At 47.8% G+C, this 16,916-nt stretch overlaps 1 protein-coding gene across 3 annotated transcripts in view; it reads left to right on the forward strand.

The window, feature by feature from the left end:
* The first annotated feature begins 9,236 nt into the window (after nucleotides 1–9,236).
* Nucleotides 9,237–16,916, forward strand: part of LOC116990615 (ubiquitin thioesterase otulin-like) — a 45,581-nt gene continuing 37,901 nt past the window's right edge. Inside the window, exon 1 of one of the 3 annotated variants that reach the window (XM_033048497.1) lies at nucleotides 9,237–10,073. The gene's annotated coding sequence lies outside the window, so the exon portion shown is untranslated. The remainder of the gene's footprint in view (nucleotides 10,074–16,916) is intronic. The other 2 variants (XM_033048489.1, XM_033048479.1) reach the window with 2 other exon arrangements.

The following is a 16,916-nucleotide window of genomic DNA, read 5'->3' on the forward strand; positions in this document are numbered from 1 at the left end:
GTATGCTGACCCACCCACCCATAACTTGACAACAACAATGGTGTCATTGGTAAATTTGTAGATAGCATTGGAGCTGTCCTTATCTATACAATCATGGTGTAAACACTAAAGAGCTGGGGGCTTTGCACACAGTCATGAGATAGACCAGTGTCAATGGTCATTGAGTAGGAAATGTTACCAATCTACTGGTAAGGAAGTCAAGGATCATGCCGATTAAGAGGTTTTTAGGTAGGCTCATGGATAAAGTGGCACAGTGGCGCAGCGGTAGAGTTGCTGCCTCACAGTGCCTGAGACCTGGGTTGGATCCTGACTACAGGTGCCGTCTGTACGGAGTTAGCACGTTCTCTGTGACCACGCGGTTTTTCTGCGGGTGCCCCGGTTTCCTCCCACATTTCAAAGACGTGTGTGTTTGTTGGTTAATCAGCTTCTAAAAATTGTCCCTAGTGTGTAGGGTAGAACTAATGTACGGATGATCGTTGGTCAGCAGGGTCTCAGTGGGCTGAAGGGCCTGTTTCCATGCTGTATCTCTAAATTAAACTAATATGCAGGGAATGGTGGGATGTAGATCACAAGCAGGCAAAGGAGATTAGTTTAACCTGGCATCATCTTCGGCACAGATTAAGGGCCTGTTCCTCTAAGGCGACTTTATTGGCGAGTTTAGGAGACGCCGCGCTTGCCACAAGCTCGCAGCATGGTCGACACATGGTCGTAGGTGGTCTCTGGTAAGTCTCCTTCATGGTCAAGAGGAGTTCCTGAATAGTAGTTACTACTCGCGGCCTCAGTTTGGTCGTGGAAAAATGTTCAACATGTTGAACATTTTTCTGCGACGAAAAAGTGGTCGGCATGGAGAAAATCGATATTTTTGAAGTCGTAGTGCAGTGGTAGTGGGGTCACCATGTCGTTGTAGGTAGTCGAGGTAGCCGTAGGTAATCTCCTTTGCTGATCGGGCATTTTAATTGGCTCATTGGGGGAAAAAAAAACGTAAGCATGAGTTTTCAGCACCAAGGAAAACCAACCGGTAATGTTAAATGCCCACCAACCTGCACAGCTGTGTATCTCTGGCTTATTAAAATTGTCTAGATTCCTAAAAGTGTCTCCACTCCTTCTCCCCCCCCCCCCCCCCCCTTCTCCTCCCCCCACCCCCTTCTCCTCCCCCCTGCTCTTTTAAAGGACCAACCGTACACTGTGCTAGTCTTTAACCTTCCTGGTCATCGCGGGTATGGCCTTGGATTAGCACCGTGTACATTTCAGGCAGCGTTCCCCCGCTTTCCGTGCGTGTGTGTGTGTGTGTGTCGCATGTGTGTGTGTCGCATGTGGGACAGGCCCTTTTGCCCAAAGGGCTTAGTCCTGTGCTGCACTGAACTGTCTTTAACATGAATGCTGCTTGAGTATAGTTGTCCCCTCTAACCATAGTTGGATATACATTTTGAAATCACTGATATGGAATAGATTTTATGGTGATTTCTATAAAGTCAATGCCAGATCACTGATACTGCATTGAATGCAGCTGTAAAGAGTGCAACAGCACATCCTGTGGATACTAACAACCACTGAATTTCTGCATTTACTGAGCAACTGCACAATTCTAGACGTTGCTGTTAATTTCTACAATAATGGAAGCAAGCAGGGAAGGATTTTATTGCTGATTTTACACTCACAAATTCCCACCTGTCACAACATCTTAATATCAATTTGTATCCTTAGAAAGTGAATCACAATTCAACAATGTTCCAAAGCTGTTTGGGAGATTTAAACCACAATTAGTTACCCCAAACAAGTTATTTTTTAAATGAAATTAATTCTAAACTTATCAAGGGAGCATTTGGAGATTTACTATCCCCATCCACATGGTTTTCGATGGCTGAGATTGGTTCACTTCATTCATCTTAACTCAGCACTTTAAATGGTACCAACATTTATGCACGTAATCACCTTTGAGAGGACCTGCTACTATTAGCGTCTTGCCACAGTAATCAATGGGGAAGTTAGACAAATAAACACCAACGATCATTGCCAAGAGCATACAGAATGAGGGGGTGGGGATGGGTGGGAAGTGTATATCAGCGTGATTAGGCAAGTAGCTAACAGACTAGAAATAGGAGATATGGGTAGTTTTCAAATCAACAATCAATATCTGGTGGGATACCACAGGAATCAGTGCTGGGGTTTCATGTATTCATAACCTGTATTGGTATTGTGGATGATGCAGAAAATAGAAAGTTATGAGGACTCAAAGTGCTTACAAAGGAACATAATAGGTTACAACGTGGGTAAAGATGAGGTTGTGGCGCCATCTGGTGGTTAGACCTGTGCTACGCAGCTAGCTCCAGTGCTCACTACATTATTCAACCTCTCCCTGGACAAGTCCGTGGTCCCTGCCTGCTTCAAAAAATCCATCATTGTACCGGTACCAAAAAATGCTTCCCCAGCCTGTCTGAATGAACCGTCCGGTGGCCCTTACCTCGGTAGTCATGAAATGCTTTGAGAGGCTGGTGAAGAAACACATCTGCGCCTTCCTCCCTCGGAACATGGACCCGTTGCAGTTCGCATACCGTCCGAACAGATCCAAGGACGATGCGGTCTCCCAGGTCTTGCACACTGCTCTTTCCCATCTGGACAGCCAGAAGGGGGGCTACGTGAGGATGCTGTTCGTAGACTACAGTTCAGCCTTCAACACGATAGTCCCCACCAGACTGGCCGGGAAGCTAATGGAATTGGGGCTCAACACCTCCCTGTGTGCCTGGGTCCTGGACTTTCTCAACGCCAGGCCCCAGGTAGTCAAGATGGGAGGGAATACATCGAAGTCCCTCACCCTGAGCACAGGATCACCCCAGGGTGCTTCTTCTTGTAGGATTCCGGCAGTGTAGATGCTGCTAAGCGTATTACTGCCCTCCACAGGTCAAAGTTTGAACTAAATCCTTACATACAGTCCTGTAACTTGCAGGAATTGAAGAACAGCCCTGGATATCAGTTGATGTTTCTCACTGTGTCCAAACAAAGATGAAACAGAAAAAGCCTCAACTCCAAGTCCTGTCCGTCTAACAAACAATACTTCTCTTTCTACCCTGTACTTTTTACATTCTAGGAAAACGTGCTTAACTGTCTCATTACTCGCACATTCACACAAGCCAGAAACATGTTTCCCTACAATGCACAAATAGTAATTTAACCCACAGTGTCCCAACCTCAATCTACACAGTTTAACTGAGTCCCTACGGGACAGAGATGTACAGAAACATATTTTCCCAACTTCAGATTGTATAGAAAAGTAGTGTCTACCCCTGACTTCCATTTCCCATCCTCTCTGCCATTCTTTTGTTAAGCCCTCTTTAATTATTTCTCTCAGTTCCACTCCCCAATAATACATGGATATCTATTTCTCTTCTTAAACTCTCCTTTGCTATGAGGTCCACCTGCTCATTCCCCCTCACCCCAGCATGCCCGGGAACCCAGCAAAAAGTGATGTTACACGCAAACCCAATTCTAGAAAACACACTCATGATTTCATTTAGAATGTCAGGACGAGCTTTAGATTCCCCTACTCTTAAAGTTTCAAGAGCAGCTGCAGAATCAGAACAGATAATGACTTCACTAAAACTGGCTTCCTCAATCCACCATAGAGCCCATTGAATTGCCATTAATTCAGTCGTGAGAACAGAGCTTCCATCAGAAATGCGCCGGCCAATCTTCAACCCAAGCTGCTCCACATTCACTCCAAACCCAGCTCTCCCACTAACTCGCCCCAGGGTTGCATCCTCAGCCCACTATTGTACTCCCTGTACACACATGACTGTGTGGCTAGGTTCAGCTCCAACTCAATAATTAAGTTTGCTGATGACACTGGTGGTGGGCCTGATCTCAGACAACGACGAGAAGGCCTACCGGGAGGAGGTGGCTGGTCTAGCACTCTGGTGCCAGGATAACAGCCTCCTCTTGAACATCAAAAAAACGAAGGAGCTGATCATGGACTTTAGGAGGGCACATCATCCGAGGACGTACACTCCATTGAGGATAAATGGGGATCCTGTGGATAGGGTGAACTGTTTTAAATATCTGGGAGTCCACATCTCCGAGGATATGACATGGGCATCACACGCCTCAGCACTCGTGAGTAAAGCAAGGCAGCGCCTTTACCACCTCAGGCAATTGAAGAAATTCAGAGTGTCTCCGAGGATCCTCCAGTGCTTCTACGCAGCGGCGGTGGAAAGCATCTTGTCCGGGAACATTACCATCTGGTTTGGGAATTGCTCTGCCAAGGACAAGAAGGCTCTGCAGAGAGTAGTGCGTTCGGCCGAACGCACTATGGGAACTTCACTTGCCCCCCTGCAGGAACTATACATCAGGAGGTGCAACTCCAGAGCCAACAATATCATGAGAGACCCCTTCCACCCCTGCAACGGACTGTTCCAGCTGCTACGGTCAGGCAAACGCCTCCGTTGCCATGCTGTGAGAACGGAGAGGTTGAGAAGGAGTTTCTTCCCAGAGGCCATTCGGACTGTAAACGCCTATCTCACCAGGGACTAACTCTATTGAAAGTATTTCCTTCCATTATTTATTATGTAAAGGTATATGTGTGTTATGATTGTCTTTATAGTTTGTTTGATTGTTTGGTTGTATGTCTTTTGCTCAAAAGTCCGCGAGCATTGCCACTTTCATTTCAATGCACATCTCGTATGTGTATGTGACAAATAAACTTGACTTGACTTGATAGATTAAACCCTCGTTAGTAGAACTGGAACTGTGTTTGTGTTGGTGACTGTGTTTGGCGGGAAGATGACGTAATGAGTCACGGGTGTGCCCAACTGGAACGGCAAGGACTCGGTTAGTGCTCACTCTCAGCACGCAAGTGTCTGACTATATCTGCCAATGAAGATCACTTTGTTCTCAAACCTGTCTCTCACTATATTGGTGACCCGAATTATCCAAAACGGTTCTTTTGGATTCTCACGATGCACGCAGCCGACAACCTACCTCAGCAACCCGAAGCAGCCGACATCCCGGCTCAACAGAATGCCGTTTCTCTCAAGCTGCCCGTGTTCTGGACATTGCAGTCACAGATGTGGTTCCAGCAGACTGAGGCCCAGTTCCATGTTCGACGCATTACGGCCGATGACACAAAGTATTATTATGTGGTCGACGCACTGGATCAGGACACAGCCAGTCGCCCTGCACATTTCCTGCGCCAGCAGGCAGCTGCCGACAAGTACGAGGGCCTCAAGGAGCTCCTCCTGCGTACCTTTGGCCTCAGCCACCGCGAACTGGCGGCGAGGCTCATGCACATGGGGGGTATCGGTGATCACAAGCCGTCCGTGTTAATGAGCGAGATGCTCACTTTGATGGATGGTCATCAGCCCTGTCTCTTTTTTGAGCACACTTTCCTGAAGCAGATGCCCAAGGACATCTGACTACTTGCGGGTGAGAACTTCAACGATCCCATGCAGCTGGCTGAACAGGCTGACGATCTGTCGCAGGCCAAACAGCTGGTATCGATACGGTGTCGGTGGGGCCTCGGCGGGCCCAGCGGCCAGTTCCTGCCTATCATCAGCGCTGGGGTTCGGAGGCCCATCGATGCCGCTCACCCTGCATGTTTCTGGGAAACGCCTCGGCCAGCCGCCAGTAGTGGCTGCTGCAGTCGGACTGAAACATTGCCTCTACGCCTGGGACCGTCATTCATGGCGATGCTTCCTCGTCGACACGGGCGCAGAGGTCAGCGTTTTGCCCTCCGTCGGGACTCGACACTCGTTCTGGTAAGCGGGGACCTTTCCTGACCACGGTTAATGGAGCTCCATCCAGACTATGGAGTTCGCACGGTCCCTCTCATCTTCGGCTCCTGCCATTTACCGTTGCTAATGTCTCCCAACCGTCGCTGGGCGCTGATTTCCACCGGGCTCAATCTCTGCTGGTTGATGTGAGAGGGCAGCGCCTCGTTCGTCTGCCTGTTCGTTTTTGTTACTCGGGTTCTGGGGGGGTCATGTAGCGCCATCTGGTGGTTAGGCCAGTGACAGATCAAACCCTCGTTAGTAGAACTGGATCGGGCACGTGACTGCGGTTGGCGGGTAAATGACATCATGAGCAACTGCAGAGACTCAGTTAGTGTTCACTCTCAGCGTGCGAGTGTCTGACTCTGTATCTGCCAATGAAGATCACTTTGTTTTCAAACATGTTTCTCACTATAAGGTTATCCATTGGAAATAAGAATTAAACTGAAAATTATTATTTAAACAACATAAGTGGTTCAAATGGATCGGGGGGTCACCAAAGAAAAACATACAGCTGTTTAGGAAGGCTAATGGATTGTTAGCTTTAATTGCAAGTCATATGGATATTTTCATGCAACTTTCATGCCACTTGTGGCTCTGACGTTGAAGAAATATGTTTTGGATACCACCTGGTATGAAATCTATTATCTTTAGTCCTACAGCCACATAATGGCTACAATGTTGCTACATTTATTTTGTGCTTGCAATCCATTCAGTTATTGAATAGATTGCAAGAGAGTGTTATCCATCTCCTTAGCAAATACATTTTTGCCAGGCAGGCTGGGGAAATTCAGTGTTTTTTATCAAGCTTAGTTCCGTCGTAAAGGCATTGTGCTATGTGGGCTGTCCCCCAAGACAAATACTAACAAATATCAACAGCTGCTGGGAAATTATGTGCCATGAAAGAAACACACAGGTGTGCCTGAGATTCCCCAGTGCTCTTCTTAAAGCATCTCTGGAGAGAAGGAATGGGTGACGTTTCGGGTTGAGACCAGATGTTTAGATATTTAAATACGCAGTGTCTTTATGACCTTTATTTTTGTGATTTTATTCTCTATCATTTAGTTGACTTGATATGTATGAATGTGATCCTTTTCTAGCTTAAGCATGGTGAGTTAGAATAAAAACAGTTCATTTCAGGTGGGATGTTAGTGGTTAAAACATGCTTAAGCTTCCCTTTTTAGGGATAAATATAAACAAAGGTATTAATTACTGGAATTCCTCTACTTTTGGGAAAAATGGCAGGTGCCCTGTTGACTGGTCTTATTCACTTTTCCATTGAAATTCATCCTTTAGTAACATAGTTCAGTAAACAGGATTTTTGCAAACCACTGCAAGTCACCATCTATATTACTAAAAGTCTGATCTTGACCACTTCCTGTTCTGTATATTGATTTTAGAAAAAACACTGCCACTTACGGCTGTGATTTTTGGCCATCTTACTCAGAGTCCCCCTCCGCTGCGCAGGACGAGGATTTTTCCCATCGATGAAAAATAAAAGTTATTAGTGTTTAAAAAATGTTGAGGTTCTCTCTCCTGAAGGCCACGCCCCTTCCGGAGGGACTATAAAACCCAGAAGTGTTGAGTGCCGCAGTCAGTCTCTGCAAGATGGGGGAGCGAGAGGGTCACGTCTCTCAGAGCTGTGAATAACACTGAACACATGTCAACTAAACTATGAGTGGTTTTACTGACCTGTCAGTGCCCTTAATGTGTGTTGAAAATATAGTTTGGAAATGCTAAAGCTGTGTTGCCTTTGGTTTGGAAATGCTTAAGCTGGGTTTCCTTTGGTTTGGAAATGCTAAAGCTGTGTTGCCTTTGGTTTGGAAATGCTAAAGCTGTGTTGCCTAATCACACAATTGAAAAACAGTTTTTATTTTGAACTGGCACAAGAGTAACGAACATTTCCAGCCCAAAATTCAACCGGACATATCTGGGCCCATTTGTTCCTAATATCAGCTGAATAGTGCCCAAAATGACCTGTTAACCCATATAACAAATAAAGGAACCACGTTGACCCAGAGTATCCATCATTGGGCAATCCTGCAACAATCTAGTCTTCCTGCTAATCCTCCAAGCAACCCCAATGTGACAATATCCATGTAATTTATGCGTATGAGCTGTACACATTCTCGCACATGCTCAGTAAATCAGTCAGTGACCTTTGACTTGGAAATAAATCATTCCTGCTTTTGATCCGAACACGAGTGTGTGTGGAGCCATCTTTCTACATCTATTATGTGCTAGTTTACCTATTTTGTAAGTAGACATATATCAAAACACCCAATCACATCCATACCCAGACAATAGACAATAGGTGCAGGAGTAGGCCATTCGGCCCTTCGAGCCAGCACCGCCATTGAATGTGATCATGGCTGATCATCCCCAATCAGTACCCCGTTCCTGCCTTCTCCCCATATTCCCTGATTCTGCTATTTTTAAGAGCCCTATCTAGCTCTCTCTTGAAAGCATCCAGAGAACCTGCCTCCACCGCCCTCCGAGGCAGCGAATTCCACACTCACAACTCTCTGTGAGAAAAAGTGTTTCCTCGTCTCCGTCCTAAATGGCTTACTGCTAATTCTTAAACTGTGGCCCTAGGTTCTGGACTCCCCCAACATCGGGAACATGTTTCCTGCCTCTATCGTGTCCAAACCCTTAACAATCTTATATGTTTCAATGAGATCCCTCTCATCCTTCTAAACTCCAGAGAGTACAAGCCCAGCTGCTCCATTCTCTCAGCATACGACAGTCCCGCCATCCCGGGAATTAATCTTGTAAACCTGCGCTGCACTCCCTCAATAGCAAGAATGTCCTTCCTCAAATTAGGGGACCAAAACTGCACACAATACTCCAGGTGTGGTCTCACTAGGGCTGTGTACAACTGCAGAAGGACTTCTTTGCTCCTTTATTCGATTCCTCTTGTTATAAAGGCCAATATGCCATTTGCTTTCTTCACTGCCTGCTGTACCTGCATGCTTACTTTCATAGACTGATGTACAAGAACTCCCAGATCCCGTTGTACTTCCTCTACTGGAAATATGTGGAATTCTCTGCCACAGATGGTAGTGGGGGCCAATTCACCAGATGTTTTCAAGAGAGAGTTAGATATAGCTCTTAGGGCTAGTGGAATCAAGGGGTATGGGGAGAAAGCAGGAACGGGGTACTGATTTAGGATGATCAGCCATGATCATATTGAATGGTGGTGCTGGCTCGAAGGGCCGAATGGCCTACTCCTGCACCTATTTTCTATGTTTCATACTTGCCATCCTCACAATCTCCTGAACTCCTCCATCACTCCCTCCAAATCATCTGGCATTTCTGATATCCTCCTTATCCCCTTCTAGCAGTGCCGGGCTCTGATACACTTTGTTCCTCATCTGGCTAAACCTATGAACACTGGCCTCCAATCTGTGTTGCAAGCAGTAGATTCTTGAAAATGTACTGAGCTCACTCCGGTGCTTCCACTGCCTAACGATCTGAACCAGCAACTGGGAAGATGTAATGCCAGTTCTAGGTCCTCCGGACGGCAAGGGAATCTCCCAAAGCAGGTCGCAGTCATCTCAAGTACAGTTTTCAGTCCAGGAACTCCCTTGCTTTGTGCTCCCCTCTGATGTCTAATGCAATCGCCAGGAATTGAGGGCAATTCCGAACAGCCCGCCAGTCAGAAAGTCAGGGAGACGACATATCTCATGCCGGGAAACGAGGAGACCGACCGACCGACGCCTCACGCCGCTTGCGTCCAATGAGCTGAGGATTAAGGCAACATATGGGTTTTGGGGAATTCATCCTACCGGATCAAAAACTATTATTTTTTTTCCCCCTTTGAACAAAATCAGGAACATAAATTAAATTAATGATAGCAGGGCCACTGAAACTTACGTTAAAAAAAAATATTCCTGACTTGGAGCCTCGCGTACATGCACAGCAAGACATTGAGCGGCGCCGCCTGAATGACACTGAAGCGCCGCATCCAGCCCCGCTACAGCGAAAGTGAAACCAACGTGGCAGTCGCTTCCTTCTGCTCGCAGGCAGTGTCGCGGGAGCGGCCCCGGCAGCTGAGGAAAGGACGCCGGTCCTTGGCCGAGGAGAGCCCGCTCTCAGCGCGGGGCTGCGGCGGGTTGTTCGCGGGCTGAAGGCGGTGCCCTGCCTGCATCGACCCGCCCGCTACCGCGGCCGCCGGGCTCGCTGCGCTCTGGAGCCTGGAAGCGCGGGCAGGGGGACTGTCTCCGCTCCGCAGCCCAGCTCGGGCGGCGCAGGTTGGGAGTGTTACCCTCACGCTGCTGCTGCTGCTGAGACTGCAATCCTGTCACGCAGAAGGTACAGAACAAACGTATTCAACTCCAAAGGAAAGAGATATCGTGTGGGTTTTGTAGGTGGCTTGATTAATGTAAAAATTGTCCAGTATTAAAAAAATGCCCAACTTCCTTCCAGCATAGAAGTCCCTGGTGGACGCTTCGGAAGGTACAAAAACAAACAAGGGTTACGTGCAGACTGGAATGCAAAGATCATAGTATCTTAAACATAGTATATTTGCTTGTTTGTTGTGTCAGCCGAGCGTGGCTGACCTTACGTGAATTCAATCTTCATTTGGACTGCTGGCAGCTTGGCCCACACGACATGTTTTACATATAAGTGTATAAGGACAGTTAATGTTTGGAAGAATTGACCCGTTCAAATCTAACTGCCGGAGGAACTAGACGGATAAAGCAGCATCTGTGAAGGCAATTAGCTGTTTCGGGTCGATGCTCCAAAATCAGTCCGGCTGACTTGCTCATTTCCTCCAGCAGTTTGTTTTTGTTTTTGTTCCAGTTTCTGGCATCTGCAGTTTCTTGTGCCTGCATTTCCACGGCACTCCCCTTGCTGTTGCAGAGCGGAAACAATGGCTGCTCACTGATGCCCCAGAAACAGCACCGCGTTTCCAATACCTCTGTATGGAATGAGATAGCTGGTTGGGTTCATAAATTCTAGGAGCAGTTAGGCCATTCGGCCCATCAAGTCTACTCCGCCATTCAATCATGGCTGATCTATCTTTCCCTCTCAACCCCATTCTCCTCACTTCGCCCCATCTCCCCCCTGACACCCTTACTAATTGAGAATGTGTTAATCTCCGCCTTTAAAACAATCCATTGATTTGGCCAATCCAATGAATTCCACAGATTCACTCCCCTTTGACTAAAGAAATTCCTTCACAGAAATGTTCGGAAATTTGTGAAATGGGAGGGAGATTTTTAGCCTTGTGTAATGTTCTGAAATGTATTTGGGGAAAAAATTGAAAAATTGGCCTTTTGTTTTTGGAAACAGTTGAACTTTTAAAATCTAGATTTATAAAATGGAACACAAGCTTAATAGATTTAAATTAAAGTGATGCATCAGACTTTTAATCCCAAGAAACTAATTACAACAACGTTGGCAATATTTGGCACACTTTATGTGTACTTTTAATTTCTGTGGGTTTTTATTGCCATGATTCCTGTAGGTTTTAAATGTGATGCAGAATTATCAGTTTATACTGTTGAGAAAGGTATGGAGCGGCAGCGCATTTTATTGCCCTGCAATGCAAGGCTCAGGGATCGTTCATAACAGTGATCTTTCAAATTGTAGACTGTTGCGATAGTGTGTTTTCTATTCTACTTGTGAGGCTAAGCTGTTCCCAAACCAAGCTGTGAGGCAACCTGACAGTATGCTTTCTATGGTGCATCTGTTGCAAGTTTGTAAGAGTCACTTGAGCTGTCGAAATTTTTCAGCAAGTAGAGATGTCAGTGTGCATTCTTGGCTGTTGCATCAATGTGGTTGGTCCACGACAGATTATTGGTAATATTAAGGCCAAGGAACTTGTAACTCTCAACCATTTCCACTTCTGCACCATGATGCAGTTTGGGGCATGTACTCCACCATGCTTCCTGAATGGTATGGTGAAAGTTGTATCAAAACATTGGTAAGGAATGGAAAGTTATAATACGAGAACGATCTAGTGTCTGCCTGCAGTCCGTCCTTTCACCCTTTTTATTTTTACTTTTATTCCTGTTAAAAAACAAAATGTTAGTTGGAGGTCTATTATGTGGTGGGTGGGGGAGGGGAAAGGGGAAACTTTATTTCCTAGTCCCTACCTGGTCGGAGAGACGGCTTCCCCCCGAGCTGCTTCTTCGCCCCTTCCTCGCAGCCTACCATCGGATTGGAGCGGCCTTTCCTGTCGGGACCGGCCGGGACTACAGCGTCGGCGGCGGCACAGCGCTGGACACCATCACGGAGCAGGCGATGCCTTACCCGGTCGCCGTGCGGTAAGCTCTGGAGTGCTGTGACCGCCGACTCCAACATCCGAAGAGCTGTGGCTGCGGGCGTCCAGCTGCGGGCGGCGCTGGATTTAAAACACCGCAGAGCCTGGGATCCGAGATCGCCAAAGTCGGAGCTCCAGCCAGCGCGGCCTGAGGACTTCGGGAGCGGTCTCTGGGGAGGAAGCGGCCGCTCCAGACATTTCCAAGCTGCTGAGGAGTGTTCACCCGATGCCGGAGCTCCATCTTCGTGGCAAGAGGGCCAGAAAATATCGGACTGGCTGCGGAGGCCACAAATAGGCCCCAACCTTGGGTGATCACAGAGGAGGAGGACTGAAATTTCTGGTGCCTTTCCCCACAGTGGAAAATTTTGATTCTGTTGTGGGGGGACGTTCATGTTGAATTCTATAATGTGTTGTGTCATTTTTCTTTTTTTAATTTTCCTATGGATGTCCGGAAACTTAATTATTTCTTTTATGTGAAGCACTTTGATTTCAACGCGAGTTGATTTAAACGTGCTATATAAATAAAATGTACTTACTTACTTTCTAGTGAGAAAACAATTAGAAAATAATAAAGGGCTGGAGCAGAGTGAACATGAAAGGTGGAGTCATTGAATAATACAGTGTGGAAACAGGACCATTGGCCCAACTTGCCCACACCGGCCAACATGTCCCAGATACACTAGTCTCGCCTGCCCACGTTGGGTCCATATTCAATTCAATTCAACTTTAATGTCATTGCACAAATACTGAGTATGGGTACAACGAAATGCAGTTTTGCGTCAGTCCGTAGTAGTAGTGCAATATAGAAATTTAAAAAAAAAGAGGATACAGAATCATCAAAAATACAGAATAATTAAACAATGGGGACGGAGGGACCGGAGGAATCTATCGGCGGGACTCCGAGTTCAGCAATGCGACGGTATAATTGTAGAAGCTGTTCCTCATCCTACTGGTACGAGACCTGAGGCTCCTGTACCGCCTCCCTGTTGGGGTGGGAGGGGTCTTTAATGATCTTCCCAGCCCGTTTCAGACACCGTTTTCGGTGGAGGGCATCCATGGCAGGGAGCGGGGCACCGATGATGTGCTGCGCGGTTTTCATCACCCGTTGTAGTGCCTTCCTGTCCGCAACAGTGCAGCTGCTGTACCATACCGTGAAGCAGGTGGTCAGGATGCTCTCGATAGTACAGCGGTAGAAGTTGGTCAGGATCTGGGGGGACAGGTGGGCTTTCTTGAGCCTCCTCAGGAAGTAAAGGCGCTGCTGTGCCTTTTTGATCAGCTTGGAGGTGTTGAGGGACCAGGACAAATCCTCCGAGATGTGTACCCCGAGGAATTTGTAGCTGGAGACGCGCTCCACCTCAGTCCCGTTTATATGGATGGGGGTATGTCTGCCCCCTCTGACCTTCCTGAAGTCGACAATAATTTCCTTCGTCTTCTTGGAGTTGAGGACGAGGTTATTGTTGGCACACCAGGTTGTCAGGTGCTGGACCTCCTCTCTGTAGGCTGACTCATCGTTGTCACTAATCAGTCCTACCACCGTGGTGTCGTCAGCAAACTTAATGATGGCGTTGGATCCGTACTTAGGGATGCAGTCGTGGGTGAAGAGGGAGTAGAGGAGAGGGCTGAGCACACAGCCCTGTGGCACGCCGGTGTTCAGTGTTATAGTGGAGGAGGTGAGGTTGTTGACCCTAACAGACTGTGGTCTGTTGGTGAGGAAATCCAGTGTCCAGTTGCAGAGGGAGGTGTAGATGCCAAGCCCGCTGAGTTTGGTGATCAAGCTGGCGGGGATGACAGTGTTAAAGGCGGAGCTGAAATCAATGAACAGCAACCTGATGTAGGAGTTGTTGTTGTCCAGGTGGGTCAGGGCAGAGTGTAGGGCCGCCGATATGGCGTCCTCTGTAGACCTGTTGGCCCGGTAGGCAAACTGATGGGGGTCCAGTGTGGGGGGGAGGCTGGCTTTGAGGTGAGCCAAGATCAGCCGCTCAAAGCACTTAGCAATGACAGGGGTGAGTGCCACTGGGCGGAAATCGTTGAGGCTCCCTGTGGCTGACTGTTTGGGCACTGGCACGATGGTTGATGTCTTGAGGCAAGTGGGGACAACACCCTGGGCCAGTGAGAGATTGAAAATATCGGTAAAGACTGGGGATAGTTGTCCAGCACATGCCCTAAGCACCCGGCCAGGGATGCCATCGGGGCCAGCAGCTTTGCGCTCATTCACCTTGCTCAGTGCATCTTGTACAGCAGTGGTGGAGAGACTGAGGGGTTGTTCATTTGGGGGTGGAGCAACTTTGATGGCTGGGGTTTTGTTATCCCGGTCAAAGCGAGCATAGAAATGGTTTAGCTCGTCAGGAAGGGTGGCGTTGTCTGGGGGAGGGGTGTTAACTTTCTGGTAATCGGCAAGGGATTTGATTCCTTGCCACATGCGCCTGGGGTCAGAGTTGTTTTGGAAGTGCTCCTCAATCCGCCGTTTGTGATTGAGTTTGGCATTCCTAATTCCCATTTTCAGATTGGCCCTGGATGAGCTGTATCCCTCAGCGTCACCAGATCTGAAAGCGGCATCACGAGCCTTCAGTAGGAGTCTGACCTCCCTGCTCATCCACGGCTTCTGGTTAGGGAAGGTCTTTATTTCTTTGTGGGTAGTGACATTATCGGTGCAGAATTTTATATAGTCCATAACTGTTGAGGTGTATGAGTTGATGTCCACTTGTGAATTGAAGGTGGACTGGGTAGCAAACAGACTCCAGTCTGTCTGCTGAAACTGCTGCTGTAAAACAGAGACAGCCCCCTCAGGCCAGACCTTCACTGTCCTCGTGGTAGGTTTCACACGTCTGATCAGAGGTGTGTATTTGGGGAGCAGGAACAGAGAGAGGTGGTCAGACTGACCAAGGTGGGGGAGGGGGAGGGCTTTGTAGGCTTCAGTAATATTAGTGTAAACTAAGTCCAGAATATTGTTTCCTCTGGTTGGGCAGGAAACATGCTGATGGAACCTGGGGAGTACAGTTTTAAGGTCGGAGTGGTTGAAATCACCCGCAACAATAAATGCCCCCTCAGGGTGAGCAGATAGATGTTTGCTGATAGCAGCTTGCAGCTCTTCCATTGCTAGCCTGGCATTAGCGTCCGGTGGTACATAGACTGCAGTGATAACAGTCGATGTGAATTCTCTGGGCAAATAGAAGGGCCTGCACTTTAACATCAGGTATTCCAGGCCAGCAGAGCAGTGACTACCAATCCTAACAACGTCCGTGCACCATGTGTTATTCACATAAATGCACAGTCCGCCGCCCTTGGTCTTACCGGAGTCCTCCACTGATCTGTCGGCCCTGAAGACAGTGCGCCCCTCCAGCTCGATGGCGTTGTCCGGGATGTTATCGTTGAGCCATGTTTCAGTGAAGACCATGGCGTTGCAGTCGGCGATCCTTCTGTGTGTGGTGATCCGCAGCCTTAGTTCGTCGATTTTACTCACCAGGGACCGGACATTCGCGAGGAAAATGCTGGGCAGAGCTGGCTGGTGAGGATTTAATTTCAGCCTAGCTCGATGTCCTCCCCGCTTCCCACGTCTTTGTTTGCGGTACCTGCGCCGCCTCCGGGCACTTCCTGTCGGGGAAGCTGGCCCGCTAGACCACGGTGTCCTGGCGATCTCCGGCGGCAGTTGAAAGTCGCTTCTGGGGCTCGTTACGCAGAGACGGCCGAGCTCTAATAGCTCCTGACGGCCGTACAGAGTCTTCGCTCGGGTGCTCCGGGCGAAAACTAAGGTAATTATTAACAGAAAAATAACTAAATTACAAAAACTACGGAGACGCAGAGCCTCGCGTTGTGCACGCGACGCCTCCAAACCTGTCCTATCCATGTAAATGTCTAGCTGTTTCTTAATTGTTGGGATGGTCCGTGCATCAACTACCTCGTCTGGCTGCTTGTTCCATACACCTACCGCCCTTTGTGTGAAAATGTTACCCCTTAGATTCCTATTAAATCATTTCCCCTTCATCTTAAACCTATGTCCTCTGGTCCTCGATTTGCCTACTCTGGGCAAGAGACTATGCGTCTACCCAATCTATTCCTCTCATGATTTTATACACCTCAATAAGATCACCCCTCATCCTCCTGCGTTACAAGGAATAGAGTCCCAGTTTACTCAACCTTTCCCTAAAGCTCATAGAAACATAGCAAATAGGTGCAGGAAGAGGCCATTCGGCCCTTCGAGCCAACACCGCCACTCATTGTGATCATGGCTGAGCGTCCCCTATCAATAACCCGTGCCTGCCTTCTCCCCATATCCCTTGACTCCACTTGCCCCTAGAGCTCTATCTAACTCTTAAATCCATCCAGTGATTTGGCCTCCACTGCCCTCTGTGGCAGGGAATTCCATAAATTCACAACTCTCTGGGTGAAAAAGTTTTTTTCACCTCAGTCTTAAATGACCTCCCCTTTATTCTAAGTCTGTGGCCCCTGGTTCTGGACTCGCCCAACATTGGGAACATTTTTCCTGCATCTAGCTTGTACAGTCCTTTTATAATTGTATATGTTTCTATAAGATCCCCCTTATCCTACTAAACCCCAGTGAATACAAGCCTAGTCTTTTCAATCTTTCCTCATATGACAGTCCCGCCAACCCAGGGATCAATCTCGTGAACCTACGCTGCACTGCCTCAATCACAAGGATGTCCTTCCTCAAATTAGGAGACCAAAACTGTACACAATACTCTAGATGTGGTCTCACCAGAGCCCTATACAACTGCAGAAGAACCTCTTTACTCCTATACTGAAATCCTCTTGTTATGAAGGCCAGCATTCCATTAGCTTTCTTCACTGCCTACTGCACCTGTAAGCCAACTTTCAGTGACCGGTGTACAAGGACGCCCAGGTCTCGCTGTACCTCCCCCTTACCTAAC

Source organism: Amblyraja radiata, chromosome 2 (assembly GCF_010909765.2).
Source record: "Amblyraja radiata isolate CabotCenter1 chromosome 2, sAmbRad1.1.pri, whole genome shotgun sequence".
Lineage (NCBI taxonomy): Eukaryota > Metazoa > Chordata > Chondrichthyes > Rajiformes > Rajidae > Amblyraja > Amblyraja radiata.